Source organism: Aquarana catesbeiana, linkage group LG13, assembly GCF_042186555.1.
Source record: "Aquarana catesbeiana isolate 2022-GZ linkage group LG13, ASM4218655v1, whole genome shotgun sequence".
NCBI lineage: Eukaryota > Metazoa > Chordata > Amphibia > Anura > Ranidae > Aquarana > Aquarana catesbeiana.
In genome coordinates, this window is record NC_133336.1 from 186,677,434 (window position 1) to 186,691,094 (window position 13,661).

Below are 13,661 nucleotides of genomic sequence, written 5' to 3' on the forward strand. Positions count from 1 at the left end.
ATGAGGCTACTATGATGGGCACTGAGGCTGCACTAATGGGATTGATGAGGCTGCACTAATGGCCACTGATAAGGCTACTATGATGGGCGCAAATGAAGCTGCACTGATGGGCACTGAGGCTGCACTAATAGGCACTGATAAGGCTAATATGATGGGCACTAATGTAGATGCACTGATGGGCACTGATAGGCTGCACTATTGGGCCCTGATGAGGCTGCGCTGCTGGGCCCTGATGGGGCTGCCCTAATGGGCACTGATGAAGCTGCTCTGAGGCTGTACTAATGGCACTGATGAGGCTGCACTAATGGGCACTGATGAGGCTGCATTGCTGAGGCTACTATGATGGGCACTGAGGCTGCACTAATGGGACTGATGAGGCTGCACTAATGGGCACTGATAAGGCTACTATGATGGGCACCAATGAAGCTGCACTGATGGGCACTGATGAAGCTGCACTGATGGACACTGATTAGGCTAATATAATGGGCACTAATGAAGCGGCACTGATGGGCACTGATAGGCTGCACTAATGGGCCCTGATGAGGCTGCACTAATGTGGCTGCCCTAATGGTCACTGACGAGGCTGCACTAATGGTCACTGACGAGGCTGCACTAATGGGCACTAATGAGGCTGCACTAATGGTCACTGATGAGTTTGCACTAATGTGCACTGATGAGGCTGCACTGACGGGCACTGATGAGGCTGCACTGACAGGCACTGATATGCTGCCCTAATGGGCACTGATGAAGCTGCACTGATGGGCACTGAGGCTGCACTAATGGCACTGATGAGGCTGCACTAACAGGCACCGATGAGGCTGCACTAATGGACACTGATGAAGCTGCACTGATGGGAAATGATAGGCTGCACTGATGGGGCTGCCCTAATGGGCACTGATGAAGCTGCACTATTGGGCCCTACGGATGTGCACTGATGAATGTACTATGATGGGCACTAATGAAGCTGCACTAATGGGCACTGATGAGGCTGCACTGATGGGCACTGAGGCTGCACTAATGGCACTGATGAGGCTGAACTAATGATCTCTGATGAGGCTGCACTATTGGGCCCTACGGATGTGCTGATAGGTGGCCGCACCGGCTCAGGGCTGTCCAGGGGGTAGCGGCTCCTGGGCTGCTCAGACCCGACTTGGATCCTATCTGGAGGGTAACGGAGGCCCCCTGCGAGGGGGTGTCTGGCTCAGGGCCATTGCTGAGCCAGTTCAGCTCCTCCGGTTCCTGCTACGAGGTGGGGCTGAGACTCTCCCTGGACAGCTCTGCCTATACCTGCACCCAGTGATCCTGCAGGAGGAGCTCCGGGAGGCTCGAGTCTACACTTCCATGGTGTCTGATAGCCATACTGGGGACATTTTCTGCCTGGGGCTCAGCTCCACCCCTGTCAGCTCCACTCCTCCCCTGATCAGCCCCCCACCACTTCCCTACAACCCCGAATATCCCCTAACCCCTCTTCACTATTCTGCCCCTCTTCCCCTTTAACCCGCCCTCACAGTGCCGCCCCACCCCACCCCTGGCCTCATACACACACATACACGGCACAGTGACACCTGCCTGCCCCGTTGTGCCCCGCTGTCCCCCCCCCCATGCTACAGCCACTGGGGCTGACAAAAGCCCAGTCTCCAGAACGCAATTTCTAGTCGTCATGGCGACCTGGCGCCTGGGGTTTGCCCTGATATACATAGTGTTTTATATATAGTTTTATACATTATATTCTATTTTAAAAAAATGAAATATACTGTATATATACTCTATATACAGTCAGGTCCATAAATATTGGGACATCAACACAATTCTAATCTTTTTGGCTCTATACACCACCACAATGAATTTGAAATGAAACGAACAAGATGTGCTTTAATGGCAGACTTTCAGCTTTAATTTGAGGGTATTTACATCCAAATCAGGTGAACGGTGTAGGAATTACAACAGTTTGTATACGTGCCTCCCACTTTTTAAGGGACCAAAAGTAATGGGACGATTGTCCCAAAAACGTCCAAAATAGAAAAATGGTAACAATATCTGTAATATATATCATAAATTATGAGAGGAAAAAAAAACATGTATTAAGGATAGGAGGGGCATAATTCCACACCACACATATATATATTTCTCATATAGGACATTGATGCATGTGTATATACACATATATCGTTTCAGAAACTATGATTTAGCGTTGCCCCTTTTTGGACTTTCTTATTGATGCATCTTCATATTCGGTGTTGTGCCTTTGGTCTGCATGAGCTCCCTATATAAACACTTGTTCGTTTTTATTGGATAACGGTGAGTACGGTCCGTTGACAAGATGGTGTTGTGGACTTATGCCCCTCCTATACTTAATATATGTTTTTTTTTTTTTTTCTCTCATAATTTATGATATATATTACAGATATTGTTACCATTTTTCTATTTTGGACGGTTTATTAACTACAAAAACATACATCCCTCCCTACGGGTGATCTGGCAACCTCTTTGGACTGTTTGGGCAGCAGGCTTTGAGGGTTTTCTCCCCCCCGCCCTCTTCCCTGAACACCCCTGATACTGCGGTCTCCCCGGAACTCATCATTGAGGTATGGAGTTGACGTAGGGGTTGTGTCTGTGGTAGTTGGGGGGGTTTGGAGGTGATGGGTGAAGGGTGGGACTGCTTTGGGGTTGGGTTTTTGTTTTTTTGTTTTTTTGGGGGTTTTTTTGTGATGGATGATGGAGTCATAGTTGTGCAAGCTATAGAGCTATTAACATGTATAAATGCAAATGCTATATGTCGTTTCAAATATTTTTCTTATATAATTATTCTTTGTTTCTTTCTATACATCCAAGGTTGGTCATATCATGTGTATTGTCATTCAATAATCAAATATCCTCATCCATTTTCCTGATGAAGCCTTCCCGGCGAAACATGTTGAAATTTTTGGACGTGGCTACGTTTAGATTTATGTGACTACAGTTCACTTCCTCATTTGTCAATGTTTGGTAATGGATGTTTACCTCTGACTGTGACTGTAAACTGTTTTCACTTTTCATTGTCTTTTTAAATTGTCTTTTCAATAAATATTTATATAATTTTATTTAATAGTGTCTTTCATGTATAGGTTGTACCTTTAAAGTCCCATACTCTACACTTTCTTGTTCTATTATCTCTAGGGATGTCGGTACAAAAAAAATTATTGTTATTTATTATTATTAAATCGTTATGTTCCATTCGTTTAGATACGGCATTCGTAATTATGGATAAATTGTACCTTCGGAAAAATTCATATTCGTTAAGTTCACTAACAGCAAAATTTGAGAGGAAATTCCAATACCTATAAATTAATAGTTAGTAATAGTTAGGTTATTATTAGTTAGTTATTCTGATTTTAGAATTTTAGAGATTTTGAATTTTTGGATTTTCGTTCTTATTTTCGGATTTTTGTTCTTTTTAATTTTTTTTTTTTGGATTTTCATTCTTATTTTTGGATTTCTGAACTTTTGGATTTTTCTATTTTCAGAATTTCCGCATTTTCGAATTTAGAATTTCCGCATTTTCGAATTTCCTCATTTTCAAATTTAGAATTTCCGAAATTTAGAATTTCTGAATTTTCGAATTTCCGAATATTTGGAAAAATGTGAAAATTTGGATATTTCCGAATTAATGAATTTGTCTAAATTTGTTAAAAAAAACGAATTCGGAACTAAGTGAATTGCACATGTCTACTGACCTCTTATTTTCTGGGGGAAGGAAAAATCCTCCGAGCCCTAATCTAATGATTTGGAGGGGTAGAAGTGTAATCTTTTGATCACTAATGCTTTATTTTTTGTGGGGGGGAATCCTATGTCCACTTATTCCATGGAGGAAGGGGAAATCCTATGACCACTATTGCTTTAGGGGAAGAGTGTAAATCTTTTGACCACTATTTTTTTTTGGGGGGGGGGGGGGTCCTCTAAATACATAGTCTCTGAGCCATAATAATTTGGAGATGGAAACGGGTAATATTTTGACCACTGATTTTTTTTTGGGGGGGGTTTGACCACTATTTTTGGGGGCGGGAGTTCCTCTGACCACTTTTTTCCTGGGGGAGGAGGAATCATTTTTTTTTAACTTTAAAAGGTTTTTATTGATTTTGTCAATATTATACAGAGACAGGGTACGCATATAAGAAGAATGTAAACTAATATAGGTAACAAAGTTAGTTAGGAAGCACAGAGCCAGAGTGACCGTATTCAGAATTACAGTAATTACATTAATATACATTTACAGGTACTTATTGGTGTTGATATTTGCTAGTCCATAACACCCAACATTTGTCGAATTTATTACAATAAAGTGAGTTAATTGCTAAGAGACGTTCAAATGTATAGTTTTGCTGTACTCTTCTGGTCACTTCGTTTATATTGAGTGTTAGAGTAGTTTTCCAGTTTTGGAGTACTAGGGATCTAGCTACTAATAATATATGAGTGACTATGTGTCTCATGTTTTGCGGAAATGTTTCTAGCCCTATTAAAAGGATAGCCAATGCGGGATTTGGGGGCGTGAATATTCCTGTAATGGACGATATGAGTTTAAAAACTTGATTCCAGAAGCTAATTACGTTGGGGCATTCCCAGAACATGTGGAGAAGATGACCTTTATGTCCACAATTTCTCCAGCATAGGGATGATGAGTTGGGGGACATGTGTGCAATTCTACTTGGGGTGTATTGCCATCGGTTCATCACTTTTATTGAGGATTCCCAGTGGTTAATGCAGTGTGAGGCACGATGTATAGTTTGAAACATGAATCTCCATTGGTCTTCAGTAATCGTTTTGCCTATATCCATGTCCCATTTCATATGTACTGCATTTTTTTTTAACACTCTTTTGTTTTGTAGTGTGTTATAATAGAGTGATATACCTTTATTGTTGTTAGCCCCTTGAGTGAGGTGTCTCCAAATGGAGAGCGGGAGTTTGAAGGTACCTATTGGGTTTTTTTTCATAAAGTGGGATATTCGCATACATGTAAAGAGCATATGTTTCGGTAAATTATGTGTTTTCATAATATTTTCTGCTGATTGTGGGGTGTTATTCGTGAGTAGGTCTTGTACTTTTGTTATTCCAAAGGTGGGGAGCGCTTTCAAGGAAATCATTGGAATATTAGCTTCAATCATGCTTAGAGGTAGAGTAAACTCTATTGTCTTGCTGTTGTAAAGTGTGCGTGTTAGGAGGAATCTCCAAGCTTGCAATGATATGGCTATAGTTGGGGGTAGGTGTTTGAGGTTCCAGGGTATCCAAGTGTCTCCCAAAAGAACCGTTTGTAGGTCTGGTAGAGGAGCTAAATATCTTTCTATGTCTACCCATAGTGGATTATCCGTGGTCAGAAACCAATATTTGAGTTGTTCAAGTCTAGTTGCCCACATGTAGTCATATATGTCTGTCAGACCTGCGCCCCCTGCCGATTTATGGGGTATTAGATTGAGTGGAGAGCATCTTGCTTTTTTGGATCCCCATAAGAGTTTCCATTGGAGGTTAGAAAGGGATTTAAGATAATGGTCGGGAACAGCAAGTGGAAGCGCTCGGAACATGTATAAAATTTGAGGGAGAATCATCATTTTATAGGCTGCTAGCCTACCTAACCATGATAGTTCTCGTTTTGCTATATTGCAAGTTTGGATTTCTAGGTTGTGAATAAGTGTTTTCATATTGATGTCTATCAGTGAGGTAGTATTGCTAGTTAGGGTGATGCCCAGGTATTTTATGCCGTTTGAGCTCCATTCGTATGGGAGGGAATGTTTTAGTTTAAGACAATCAAGGTGTGATATCCCCAAATTGAGTATGAGGGATTTTGAGAAGTTTACTTTATAATATGAGACGTCGCCGAAGGATTGCAATATTTCGTGTGCTGCTGGGAGGGATTGTATTGGGTTTGATAACATAAGGATCACATCATCTGCGAATAAGTTGATGACATGATGGGAGGTGTTACATTGGAATCCGTGTATATCCTTGTGGGTTCTAATGGCCTCAGCCAGGGGTTCAATCATGAGATTGAAGATCGTTGGGGATAAAGGGCATCCCTGGCGAGTACCATTAGTTATCTGAAATGGTATGGAAAGCATGCTGGATGTGTATACCTGCGCAGACGGGCAAGAATACAGGGCCAGCACTGCATTTAGTATATGACCACAAAAACCAAACTTGGACAAAGTCATTGACATATATTTCCAGTGGACCCTGTCAAACGCCTTCTCCGCGTCTATAGATAGCAGCAGAGAAGGCGTTTGAGATTTAACAGCATAGTGGATTATATTGACCATTCTTCGTGTAGCATCTGAGGTTTGTCTCCCCTTCATGAAGCCCATCTGATCGCGTAGTATAAGGGATGGTACACATTGCGCTAGTCTTTGCGATAAGAGTTTTGCATATATCTTTATGTCTGAATTAAGTAGGGAGATTGGACGAAAATTAGGTGGTGTATTGGGGTCTTTACCTGGTTTGGGTAGGGTGACTATGTATGCCTTTAGCATTTCTGGAGGGAAGGATGATGTGTCTGCTGCTTTTGTAAAGACTTGTAGAAGAGAGGGTATAAGGTGCGTTTTGTATATTTTAAAATATTCATTGGAAAACCCATCAGGTCCCGGCGATTTGCCATTAGGTAGGGAGGCTACTGCCTTTTCAATTTCAGTTGTGGTAAATGGGGAATTAAGTAATCTGATTTGGGATTCCGATAGGGAAGGTAACTTTAGTTTATGAAGAAAGTTCTGTATACTTGGTATAGTTGGTTGGCGTGCGGTGGAGTCATCTTTAATATTGTACAGATTGCTATAATAGTTAGCGAATTGGTTGGCAATGTCCTGTGGATTAGTGATTTTGTGTTTGAGGGTGGGGTGAATCAGGTGTGTGATTCTTGATTTGGATTGTATTGCCTTTATTCTATTGGCTAAGTATTTGCCTGCTCTATTAGCATTGGCGTATGAGTGCAGTTTCAATCTGCGTAGGTGGTAGTCATATTGTTGGGTCAATAGGTCTCTTAGTTTGTTTCTCAGTGAGGAAAGTTGTTGGGTAAGATTCGGATCAGGATTTTGTTTGTTTCGTGATTCTAAGGAGTGTATGTCCGATAGAATGGAGTTGATATGGGTTTTGTGTCGCTTTTTTTCTCTAGCACTTAACTGAATTAGTATTCCCCTCATGTACGCTTTATGGGCGTTCCATAGAGTAAAGGGGTTTTCTACCGAACCTGTGTTATCCTGAAAAAAATCACTAAGGTGTTGAGAGATAATTTTGGACGTGTGGGGTTCTTGTAGTATTTTGATGTTATTGCGCCAGATGGGTGTAGAAGAGGAGACAACCTGGTCAGTGATAGTAATGGTGACAGCTGCATGGTCAGACCACGTGATATCGTGGATCTGTGCAGAGGAAATATTCTGTAATAGCCATTTATCAGTAAAGAATAAGTCAATTCGCGAATAAGAACAATGCCTATGGGAAAAAAAGGTGTAATCTTTAGTATTCGCGTTTAGGCAGCGCCAGGTATCAAAGAGGTCTGCATTGTGGATGGTTTTGTTCAGGAATGTTTTACCATTCATTTTGGTATTTGTCGTATCGAGTTTCGGGTCCATAATGAGGTTAAAGTCACCGCAGAGTATGAGGTTGCCATACAAGTGGGACTCCGTTTTCTTGAGAAGCCTGTTAAGGAAGCGGGTTTGGTGCGTATTAGGAGCGTATAGAGTCACTACTGTATATGGAGTTGAGTTAATGTCACCTTTGAGGATGATATATCTGCCATTAGCATCTAGAATAGTTTCCTTATGTTGAAAGGATAACGTATTTCTCAGGGCAATTAGAACTCCTCTTTTTTTATGATCTGGTGTGCAGGCCAGAAACACATGGGGGTATTCCTTGTTGGTGCAAGACGGTGCTTTGGATTCCTGGAAGTGGGTCTCCTGTACACATAGTATGTCTGCCTTGTGTTTAAGGGCCTCGGCCCACATGGAGCGCCGCTTGGCAGGATGGTTCAGACCCCTGGCATTTATAGATAGGCAGTTAATTGGCATTTAGACAAATTCGGGGATTGTGCGGTATCATTGTGCAGGTTATGTACTCACTGTGGCCAATCTTGTCTTCTGGCACGGTAGAGTTAATTCTGCAGAGTTCCGGTAAGTAATTGTCGTCCACTACTGGTCTGTGTGCTTCCATCATGAAAGAGGTAAAAGAAAACAAACAATATAGAAGAAATAAGGTTAATGTTGCAAAGTTAACAAACTTATTAAGAAAAGGATCATTGAACCGATCCATTTGCAGACGTAACTGCTATTTAGGTGGTGGCAGGGAGAAGACAGGGATCAAACTTGGACACCCTGTTTCCGGAGAGAAGAGATGATATTGGTCGTGGTGTACTCATGCATTTTCACCGGCAGATTTTTTTTGAGGAGCGTTTGCGGGAGACCACTTGCCAGTCCTCTTGTATTGGAGAAGGTGTAGAAGCTTGGGCAAGCGGTGGAGTAAGGGCTGGTAGAATGCCCCATTGTCGCAATGCTGCGATGCCTTCATCCAATGTGGAAATCAGGATTGACGTACCATTATGAGTAACGGACAGCTTGGCGGGGTATTTCCACTTGTGAGCAATGTTGTGGTTTCTTAGAGCCTTAGTGATTGTCGCAAGGTTGCGACGTTGTTGGAGAGTGTGTCTGGATAGGTCAGGTAACAGCTGCAGCTCAGCGTATTGTGGGTGTCTGCTGTCAGGTTTGCGAGACACTATCAGGAGTTGTTCCTTGATATGGTAGTAGTGCACCCTGAGTAATACATCCCTGGGAGTATTTTCTGGGAGGAAGGATGGTTTGGGGATGCGGTGGATACGATCCACAATGAGATCTTGTGGAGACAGGGATGGGATTAGAGTGGAAAAGAGCGCTTGGGTATATGCCAGTAGTTGTGTAGCAGGGATCGATTCAGGTATTCCCCTAATCTTTAGATTGTTCCTTCTGGAACGGTCTTCCAAATCTGCTACTTTTGACTTCAGCCATGCGATTTCTTCAGTGTGATTGCTGTGTGCATCCACCATTGTATTAAAGGATGAGGTAAAATCACTCATACTGTGTTCAATGTGGTCTACTCTGTTACCCAGGGCCTGCACTTCCCTCTGGCAGTGGTTTATTCCTGCTGTCATATCAGCATGTAATGAGGCTTTTAATGACAGTAACATGTCCTTCAGGACTGTATCAGACACCGGTTTGTCAGAGGTGGGGAAAGCTGCTATAGGGTCTGGTGTGTGGGATGCAGCTGGCGCTTCAGTGGTGTGAGGCCTGCTTACCTCCATGTCAGGGTCCATCAGCGGTCTTACAGGGGAAACAGTTCTTTGTTTTTGCTTCGCCGGACTCCTGGTGGATGGACTAGAGGTCCCAGAAGAAGACCCGCTTTCCGTACGGGTGTTTCGCTGTTCGTTTTGAGGGCCGGAGCGGCCGTTCGGTGTGGATGCTGCTCGCTGTGCTTTCTGGCTCAGCCTCGCGCCGGCGCCATTTTGGTGATGATCGCGCGCCTGGAAGAAATCTTGCATTTTCTGCAGATTTTGTTGGATTTTTCTGTGCCTAGGCATAACGGCTGGCTCAGTGGGTTCCAGGGATCCCGTGGATGATTTTTGGGGTCTGGATGTTGCCGGTGAGCGTGGATGGATGCGGATTCTCTCCGGCGGCCGAGTGGAGCTCCTACATTAAGCGTCCATGTTGGAGCTCGGTCGCCACGCCCCGACGGGGAGGAGGAATCCTAATGATTTCGAGGGGGAGAGGGGCAATCTTTTCATCACTAATGCTTTTTTTCTGGGGTGGGGTAAACCTATGACCAATTATTCTGTGGGGGGGAGGGAAAATTCTATGACCACTATTGCTTTGGAGGGGAAGAGTGGGAATCTTCTGACCACTCATTTTTTGGGGGGGAGGGTCCTCTGACTACTTATTCTCAGAGCAGGAAGTGAAATCCTCATAATGATTTGGAGGGGGGGAAAGGGATAATCTTTTGAACACTAATGTTTTTTTTTAGTTTGTCTTTATTTATTTATTTGGAGGGGGGGGGTCCTTTGACCACTATTGCTTTGGAGGATGAGAGGAGGAATCTTCTGACCACTATTTATTTTTATTTTTGGGGGCGGGGGGTCCTCCGACCACCTATTCTCTGGGGGGGAGGATGAATCCTAATAATTTGGAGAGGTAGAGGAGTAATCTTTTGATCAGTAATGCTTTTTTTTTGGGGGGGGGGGTGGAATCCTCTGACCACTTATTCTGTGGAGGGAGGGGAAATCCTGTGACCACAATTGCTTTGGAGGGGAACAGTGGGAATATTCTGAATGCTATTTTGGTGGGGAGAGGGAGGGGAGGGTCCTCTGACTACTTATTCTCAGGGCTGGAGGGGAAATCCTCTGAGCCATAATTATCTAGAGGGGGACCACTAATGTTTTGGGTTTTTTTTTGTGGGTGGGGGGTGCTTTTACTACTAATGATTGCCTTGGAGAACAAGATGAGGAATCTTCTGATCACTATTTTTTTTTAGAAAGGGGGGGGTCCTATTACCTATTCTCTGGGGGGAGGAAATATTCTGAGCCCTAAAAGAGGAGAAGGGGAATCTTTCGACCACTAATGTTTTATTTGGGGGGGGGGGGAATCTTCTGCATTGCCTGCCCATAGTTTCCAGCACAGAACACAAGCTCAGCACTGGAACAGGGATTCCTACACTTGATTCTGGGGCACAGCTCAGATCCCCAAGACTCCGGGATTGTGTTTGAATCCCGGGATAGTCCCTTGGAATCCAGGATGGTTAAGGGAGTCAAATTCCACCATCTCTCTTTCCTTCTTGGTTGCCTTTCTATTCTTTAATGTATAGAATTATACAAGAAATGTATTAAAACTTCTGTCCAGCTTTTAATTATTGCATTATGTCTGTAAAAAAATGAAATATAAAGGAAAAATAGTCATGATGAAAAAACTTTAGAGTTTCACCAATCATGTTTTCTATTACTGCTCCAAGATCCGTATAACTGGGCACATAGAAGGAGTGAGTAGGAAAAATCTTTTGAATGTTCCCCATAGTCATTTCAAGGTTTCACTTTTATTAAGAAGACTCAGTCTTATCCCCATGCTGTGAAGTGGAATGCATTCTGCAAAAATTTCCAGAGGATTGGACATAGTCAATCACAATGTTGCCTAGGTTGTGTTTAGGAAGTACAATACAGTGGATGAACCTGCTCTGCCAGAAAAGGCAGCAAGTGAAGTCCTACCTGCGGAGCTTACATTAGGAAAATATGGGTGAAATGTGCCTTAAGAGTCATGAGACTCATCAGCCTGTCATAGTTTGACAAACCCCTTAATGGTATAGGAGCAAATACTGGGCATAGATGGCTTGAATTTTGGCTTCTAAGCCAAACCCACCCTACACAAACAGCATGGATGGAGGAACCTCCATTCTTTTCAGGCAGATGTAGCATCTGAAAGGCTCCAGTCTCTGTTCGACCAATCATTTTCCATCCGCCTTAGTCAATTTAGTTCAACTTTATTGAACATGGAAGAAAGTGGAGGTCACTGTGGTTGCGGTGCCTACTACAGTGATGTCCAGCTTCTACAAGGATCCCACAGGTATGGTATGTGCATAGTTACATTAGTCCAAGCTGGTCCAATGTATCTATGTAAAAATATCCATACTTGGAATTCTTCTTTAATATTATCTGTTTATATCTGTATATGTGAATTCTTTCAGTAGAGAAAATCTGCAGCATGAAAAAAGCAGAGCCTGTTGATGAAGAGGATGTGCAACTTCCAATGGTATGTACAGCAGAGATCTGCTAAGTGCAGGGACAGGTAAGAGGGAATTGGAGGGTTGTCATTGGAGCACCGTTCCTCCCACAGATATGAGGCACTATTTCTCCCCCTGACACCAATGATGAGACACCATTCCTTCCACTGACACCAACAGTGGGCACTTTTCTTTCCAGTGACACAAATGATGGGGTACTATTTCTCCCACTGACATCAACAATTGGGCACCATTCCACCCACTGATACCAATGATGGGGCACTATTCTTCCCACTGATACCAATGATGGGGCACTATTCTTCCGAACTAATACCAATGATGGGGCACTTTTCCTCCCAACTATTACCATTGATGGGGCACTATTCTTCCCAACTTTTACCAATGATGGGACACTATTCCTCCCACTGATAACAATGATGGGACATTATTCCTCTCACTGGTACCAATGATGGGGCTCTTCCTCCCACTGATACCAATAACGGGACATTATTCCTCTCACTGGTACCAATGATGGGGCTCTATTCCTCCCACTGATACCAATAACGGGACATTATTCCTCTCACCGACACCAATGATGGGGCACTATTCCTCCCACCGACACCAATGATGGGGCATTATTACTCTCACTGATACCAATAATGGGGCTCTATTCCTCCCACTGACACCAATAATGGGGTACTATTCCTCCCACTGATACCAGTGATGAAGCATTATTCCTCTCTCTGGCAACAATGATGGGGCACTATTCCTCCTACTGACACCAATGGAGCATTATTCCTACCACTGATACCAATAATGGCACTCTATTCCTCCCACTAATACCAATGATGGGGCACTATTCCTTCCACTAATATCAATGATGAGGCACTATTCCTCCCACTAATGTAAACAATGCGCCACTTTTCCTCCCAATAATACCAATGATGGGGCACTATTCCTCCTCCTCCTGGCCACTGGTGCTATCTAATCTTTTTACTCCCACTGACCACCAAGCCTGAGATATTGTTTACTCCCACTGGCCACAGTCCAGCCCCCCTAAAATCTAAAGAACAGTAAGTTGGGCCTTTGTTTAGAAAATTTGGAGACCCCTGCTCTTAAAGAACCCTAGTTGACAAAGGCTGCTATAGAATATTAGATGTTTTTATCTATTGTACAAAGATATATATTGGATTTTTGGAATGCAGCATGGTGAAGCAACATACAAAGCATATACTGTACATAAACAAAGGAATGTAGTACACCAGAGGGAGCGGAGCCCCTCGCAATCAGAAACAAAGAAGCTTAATTTCAAGATTGACAGGGTTTTCCATAGGGAGGTTCACAATGCAGGGTTCAATACAATAGCATAAGGTTTGCAGACCCATGAGAGGTCCTCCAACAGCCAGCTAATAGATATCACCCAGAAACGGGGGAGGAGGGAGCTCACAATGTAGTTAGTTGGTAAGGTTTCATGAGTAGATTGATGGTAGGCTTAATGGAAAGGAAAAAGAAAAAAGCAAAGAAAGAAAAGAGAGAGAGGGAGGGGGGCAAGCTGGGAAGGGGTGGAGGGGGGAGGCTGTCCCATGAGGTCCAACTGATGGTCTCATTCTGCTGGCCGGCAGTCACAAAGAGAGCAGTCGAAGTTTAAGTGCTCAATGTGATCCAGCCATGGGCCCCAGACTCTGAGATACTTTGAATGGGTGTTAGTAAGTATAGAGATCATTTTTTTGTGTATCATGGTGCCCAAGAGTCGGTTTTCTCCATGGTCTGCCAGGCTGCTAGAAATACGTACCCAGCCAGCTTCTTTTGGTGTATTCATTTTTTTTTTAAAACCACTATATAGGAAAAGTGAATGGAGACATGCACACCCACCAGCACTGCTATCAAATTAGGACCAGCTATCAGTGATGTGTTCTTTG